The sequence below is a fragment of the Arachis ipaensis genome, chromosome B5, assembly GCF_059453495.1.
Source record: "Arachis ipaensis isolate K30076 ecotype BB chromosome B5, ASM5945349v1, whole genome shotgun sequence".
In the NCBI taxonomy this organism is placed as follows: domain Eukaryota; kingdom Viridiplantae; phylum Streptophyta; class Magnoliopsida; order Fabales; family Fabaceae; genus Arachis; species Arachis ipaensis.
In genome coordinates, this window is record NC_142440.1 from 58,398,129 (window position 1) to 58,405,400 (window position 7,272).

Consider the following 7,272-nt stretch of genomic DNA (forward strand, 5'->3'; position numbering starts at 1 on the left):
AAGCTTAGAGCTGATGTTCAAACCTTCAGACAGAAAGAAGGTGAATCTCTCTATGAAGCTTGGGAAAGATACAAACAGTTGACCAAAAAGTGTCCTTCTGACATGCTTTCAGAATGGACCATCCTGGATATATTCTATGATGGTCTGTCTGAGTTATCTAAGATGTCATTGGATACCTCTGCAGGTGGATCCATTCACCTAAAGAAAACGCCTGCAGAAGCTCAAGAACTCATTGACATGGTTGCTAATAACCAGTTCATGTACACTTCTGAAAGGAATCCTGTGAATAATGGGACGCCTATGAAGAAGGGAGTTCTTGAAGTTGATACTCTGAATGCCATATTGGCTCAAAACAAAATATTGACTCAGCAAGTCAATATGATTTCTCAGAGTCTGCATGGAATGCAAGCTGCATCCAACAGTACTCAAGAGGCTTCTCCTGAAGAAGAAGCCTATGATCCTGAGAACCCTGCAATAGCAGAGGTGAATTACTTAGGAGAACCTTATGGAAACACCTATAACTCAACATGGAGAAATCATCCAAATTTCTCATGGAAGGATCAAAAGCCCCAACAAGGCTTTAATAATGGTGGAAGAAACAGGTTCAGCAATAGCAAGCCTTTTCCATCATCAACTCAGCAACAGACAGAGAACTCTGAACAAAATGCTTCTAATTTAGCAAATCTAGTCTCTGATCTATCTAAGGCCACTGTAAGTTTCATGAATGAAACAAGGTCTTCCATTAGAAATCTGGAAGCACAAGTGGGCCAGCTGAGTAAAAGGATCACTGAAATCCCCCCTAGTACTCTCCCAAGCAATACAGAAGAGAACCCAAAAGGAGAGTGCAAGGCCATTGACATAAGCGCCATGGCCGAACCTCTGAGGAGAGGAGAGGACGTGAATCCCAAGGAGGAAGACCTCCTGGGACGTCCAGTGATCAATAAGGAGCTTCCCTCTGAGGAACCAAAGGACTCTTAGGCTCATCTAGAGACCATAGAGATTCTATTGAACCTCCTTATGCCCTTCATGAGCTCTGATGAGTATTCCTCTTCTGAAGAGAATGAGGATGTCACTGAAAAGCAAACTGCCAAGTTTCTTGGTGCAATCATGAAGCTGAATGCCAAATTGTTTGGCATTGATGCTTGGGAAGTTGAACCTCCCTTGTTCATCAATGAACTAAGTGATCTGGATCAACTGACATTGCCTCAGAAGAGACATGATCCTGAAAAGTTCATAATATCCTGTACCATAGGCACCATGATCTTTAAGGCTCTGTGTGACCTTGGTTCAGGAATAAACCTCATGCCCCTCTCTGTAATAGAGAAACTGGGAATCTATGGGGTGCAAGCTGCTAAAATCTCATTAGAGATGGCAGACAGCTCAAGAAGACAGGCTTATGGATAAGTAGAGGACGTGTTAGTAAAGGTTGAGGGCCTTTACATCCCTGCTGATTTCATAGTCCTGGATACTGGAAAGGAAGAGGATGAATCCATCATCCTAGGAAGACCTTTTCTGGCCACAGCAAGAGCTGTGATTGATGTTGACAGAGGTGAAATAGTCCTTCAATGGAATGAGAACTCCCTTGTGTTTAAAACTCAAAGATCTCCCTCTGCAACCATGGAGAGGAAGCAGAAAAAGCTTCTCTCAAAGCAGAGTCAACCAGAGCCCCCACAGTCAAACTCTAAGTTTGGTGTTGAGAGGCCACAACCAAACTCTAAGTTTGGTGTTGAACTCCCATATCCAAACTCTAAGTTTGGTGTTGGAGAGTCTCAACAACGCTCTGCACATCTGTGAGGCTCCATGAGAGCTCACTGTCAAGCTATTGACATTAAAGAAGCGCTTGTTGGGAGGCAACCCAATGTTTATCTAATTCTTATTTTTATTGTTTTTCATGTTTTCTTAGGTTCATGATCATGTGGATTCACAAAATAAATATAAAAATTGGAAACGGAATCAAAAACAGAAGAAGAAAAATCACACCCTGGAGGAGCATCTGTCTGGCGTTCAAACGCCAGAACAGAGCATAGTTCTGGCGCTGAACGCCCAGAATGGGAGCATCCTGGCGCTGAACGCCCAGAACAAGCATGGTTCTGGCGTTCAACGCCAGAAATGGCAACAAAGGGGCATTGAACGCCCAAAATGGGCACCAACCTGGCGCTGAACGCCCAGAGTTGTGTGCAAGGGCATTTTACATGCCTAATTTGGTGCAGGGATGTAAATGCCTTGACACCTCAGGATCTGTGGACCCCACAGGATCACCTCAGGATCTGTGAACCCCACAGGATCTCCACCTTACCTCCTCATAATCCTAGTTTTTTTTTCCACATCTTCTTCTTCATCTATTCCTTCTTCTTTTGCTCGAGGGCGAGCAACATTCTAAGTTTGGTGTGGTAAAACAATTATGTAAAGGATCTATAGCTCAGTGGTAGAACATGTGGCTGCAAATCAAGAGATCCCTGAGATACCTCAGGAGATGCACCTCCCTCCACATAATTATTAGAAGCAACTGAGGATAGAAATCCCAAAAAAAAAAAAAAAATCACTAGGAATCAAGCCGCAAAGGCAAGGAAGAGACATAGAAGAGCCCAAGAACATCATTGAAACGCCATCATCACTAAGGTGGATTCATTCCTTGCTCTTACTTTCTCTGTTTTTCGTTTTCTATGTTATGTGCTTATCTATGTTTGTGTCTTCATTACATGATCATTAGTAGTTAGTAACTCTGTCTTAAAGTTATGAATGTCCTATGAATCCATCACCTCTCTTAAAATAAAAACTGTTTTAATTCAAAAGAACAAGAAGTACATGAGTTTTGAATTTATCCTTGAACTTAGTTTAATTATATTGATGTGGTGATAATGCTTCTTGTTTTCTGAATGTATGCTTGAACAGTGCATATGTCGTTTGAAGTTGTTGTTTAAGAATGTTAAATATGTTGGCTCTTGAAAGAATGATGACTAGGAGACATGTTATTTGATAATCTGAAAAATCATAAAAATGATTCTTGAAGCAAGAAAAAGCAGCAAAGAGCAAAGCTTGCAGAAAAAAAAAATATAAATAGGCGAAAAAAAAAACAAAAATAGAAAGAAAAAGCAAGCAGAAAAAGCCAAAAGCTCTTAAAACCAAGAGGCAAGAGCAAAAAGCCAATAACCCTTAAAACCAAAAGGCAAGGGCAAATAAAAAGGATCCCAAGGCTTTGAGCATCAGTGGATAGGAGGGCCTAAAGGAATAAAATCCTGGTCTAAGCGGCTAAACCAAGCTGTCCCTAACCATGTGCTTGTGGCGTGTAGGTGTCAAGTGAAAACTTGAGACTGAGCGGTTAAAGTCAAGGTCTAAAGCAAAAAAAGAGTGTGCTTAAGAACCCTGGACACCTCTAATTGGGGACTTTAGCAAAGCTGAGTCACAATCTGAAAAGGTTCACCCGATTATGTGTCTGTGGCATTTATGTATCCGGTGGTAATACTGGAAAACAAAGTGCTTAGGGCCACGGCCAAGACTCATAAAATAGCTGTGTTCAAGAATCATCATACTGAACTAGGAGAATCAATAACACTATCTGAACTCTGAGTTCCTATAGATGCCAATCATTCTGAACCTCAATGGATAAAGTGAGACGCCAAAACTATTCAAGAGGCAAAAAGCTATAAGTCCCGCTCATATGATTGAAGCTATGTTTCATTGATAGTTTGGAATTTATAGTATGTTCTATTCTTTTTATCCTATTTTGATTTTCAGTTGCTTGGGGACAAGCAACAATTTAAGTTTGGTGTTGTGATGAGCGGATAGTTTATACGCTTTTTGGCATTGTTTTTAGTATGTTTTTAGTAGGATCTAGTTACTTTTAGGGATGTTTTCATTAGTTTTTATGTTAAATTCACATTTCTGGACTTTACTATGAGTTTGTGTGTTTTTCTGTGATTTCAGGTATTTTCTGGCTGAAATTGAGGGACTTGAGCAGAAATCAGATTCAGAGGTTGAAAAAGGACTTCTGATGCTGTTGGATTCTGACCTCCCTGTACTCAAAGTGAATTTTCTGGAGATACAGAACTCCAAATGGCGCGCTTCTAATTGCGTTGGAAAGTAGACATCCAGGGCTTTCCAGCAATATATAATAGTCCATACTTTGGCCAAGAATTGACGACGTAAACTGGCGTTCAACGCCAGCCTTCTGCCCAAATCTGGCGTCCAGCGCCAGAAAAGGATCCAAAACCAGAGTTGAACGCCCAAACTGGCACAAAAACTGGCGTTCAACTCCACAAATGGCCTCTGCACGTGCAACACTCAGGCTCAGCCCAAACACACACCAAGTGGGCCCCGGAAGTGGATTTATACATCAAATACTTACTCATGTAAACCCTAGTAGCTAGTTTATTATAAATAGGACCTCTTACTATTGTATTAGGCATCTTTGGATTACCTTATGATCCTTTGATCACGTTTTAGGGGGCTGGCCATCTCGGCCATGCCTGAACCTTCACTTATGTATTTTCATACGGTAGAGTTTCTACACTCCATAGATTAAGGTGTGGAGCTCTGCTGTTCCTCAAAGATTAATGCAAAGTACTACTGTTTTCCATTCAATTCTTCTTATTTCGCTTCTAAGATATCCATTCGCACCCAAGAACGTGATGAAGGTGATGATTATGTGTGACGCTCATCATCCTTCTCCCTTATGAATGCGTGCCTGACAAACACTTCTGTTCTACATGAATTAAGCTAGAATGAATATCTCTTAGATCTCCTAACCAGAATCTTCGTGGCGTAAGCTAGAATGATGGCGGCATTCAAGAGAATCTGGAAAGTCTAAACCTTGTCTGTGGTATTCCGAGTAGGATTCAATGATTGAATGACTGTGACGAGCTCCTAACTCGCGATTGCAGGGCATTAGTGACAGACGCAAAAGGATAGTAAATCCTATTCCAGCATGATCGAGAACCGACAGATGAATAGCCGTGCCGTGACAGGGTGCGTGAGCATATTATTCACTGAGAGGATAAGATGAAGCCATTGACAAGGGTGATGCCTCCAGACGATTAGCCGTGCCGTGACAGGGCATTGGATCATTTTCCCGAGAGATGACCGAAAGTAGCCATTGACAGTGGTGATGTATCACATAAAGCCAGCCATGGAAAGGAGTGAGACTGATTGGATGAAGATAGCAGGAAAGCAGAGGTTCAGAGGAACGAAAAGCATCTCCATTCGCTAATCTGAAATTCCTACCAATGATTTACATAAGTACCTCTATCCCTATTCTATTATTTATTATTCGAAAACTCCATTATCAATCTATATCCGCCTGACTGAGATTTACAAGCTGACCATAGCTTGCTTCATACCAACAATCTCCGTGGGATTCGACCCTTACTCACGTAAGGTATTACTTGGACGACCCAGTGCACTTGCTGGTTAGTGGTACGAGTTGTGAAAAGTGTGATTCACAATTTGTGCACCATAATACTGGAAAACAAAGTGCTTAGGGCCACGACCAAGACTCATAAAGTAGCTGTGTTCAAGAATCAACATACTGAACTAGGAGAATCAATAACACTATCTGAATTCTAAGTTCCTATAGATGCCAATCATTTTGAACTTCAATGGATAAAGTGAGATGCCAAAACTATTCAAGAGGCAAAAAGCTACAAGTCCCGCTCATCTGATTGGAGCTATGTTTCATTGATATTTTGGAATTTATAGTATATTCTCTTCTTTTTATCCTATTTGATTTTCAGTTGCTTGGAGACAAGCAACAATTTAAGTTTGGTGTTGTGATGAGCGGATAATTTATACGCTTTTTGGCATTGTTTTTACATAGTTTTCAGTATGATTTAGTTAGTTTTTGGTATATTTTTATTAGTTTTTAATTAAAAATCATATTTCTGGACTTTACTATGAGTTTGTGTGTTTTTCTGTGATTTCAGGTATTTTCTGGCTGAAATTGAGGGACCTGAGCAAAAATCAGATTCAGAGGTTGATGAAGGACTGCAGATGCTGTTGGATTCTGACCTCCCTGCACTCAAAGTGAATTTTCTGGAGCTACAAAACTCCAAATGGTGCGCTCTCAAATGCGTTGGAAAGTAGACATCCAGGGCTTTCCAGCAATATATAATAGTCTATACTTTAAATAAAGATTGATGATGTAAACTGGCGTTCAACGCCAGTTCCATGCTGCATTCTGGAGTCAAACGCCAGAAACAGGTTGCAAAGTGGAGTTCAACGCCAGAAACAGGCTACAAACTGGTGTTCAACTCCAAAAGAAGCCTCTACACGTGTAAAGCTCAATGCTCAGCCCAAGCACACACCAAGTGGGCCCCGAAAGTGGATTTCTGCATCATTTTCTTATTTCTGTAAACTCTAGTAACTGCTTTAGTATAAATAGGACTTTTTACTACTGTATTTACATCTTTTGGATGTTTAGTTCTTAGATCATGGGAGCTAGCCATTCGGCCATGCCTGAACCTTTCACTTATGTATTTTTCAACGGTAGAGTTTCTACACACCATAGATTAAGGTGTGGAGCTCTGCTGTTCCTCAAAGATTAATGCAAAGTACTACTGTTTTTCTATTCAATTCAACTTATTCCGCTTCTAAGATATTCATTCACACTTCAACATGAATGTGATGATCGTGACAAAGTCATCATCATTCCCCTATGAACGCGTGCCTGACAACCACTTCCGTTCTACCTTCGATTGAATGGATATCTCTTGGATATCTATTACAGGGGACCGAGTCCGAGTTATTAGCGTCTTCGTGGTATAAGTTAGAACCCATGGATGGCCATTCCTGAGATCCAGAAAGTCTAAACCTTGTTTGTGGTATTCCGAGTAGGATCTGGGAAGGGATGGCTATGACGAACTTCAAACTCGCGAGTACTGGGCGTAGTGATAGACGCAAAAGGAGGGTGAATCCTATTCCTGTATGATCGAGAACCTCCAGATGATTAGCCATGCAGTGACAGCGCATCGGACCATTTTCACAGAGAGGATGGGAAGTAGCCATTGACAACGGTGATGCCCTATACAAAGCTTGCCATGGAAAGGAGTAGGATTGATTGGATGAAGACAGCAGGAAAGCAGAGATCAGATGAACGAAAGCATCTCTATACGCTTATCTGAAATTCTCACCAATGAATTATATAAGTACCACTATCTTATTTTATATTTTATTTATTTTCATCCACTATAATTTCTTAATACAATTTAATCCGCCTGACTGAGATTTACAAGGTGACCATAGCTTGCTTCAAGCCGACAATCTCCGTGGGATCGACCC

At 41.0% G+C, this 7,272-nt stretch overlaps 1 non-coding gene across 1 annotated transcript; it reads right to left on the bottom strand.

Moving 5' to 3' along the window:
* On the bottom strand, positions 1 to 108 carry LOC148564319 (small nucleolar RNA R71). The gene has a single exon (XR_015885075.1). It is a non-coding gene; the product is annotated as a small nucleolar RNA R71 (small nucleolar RNA).
* Positions 109 to 7,272: the final 7,164 nt, after the last annotated feature.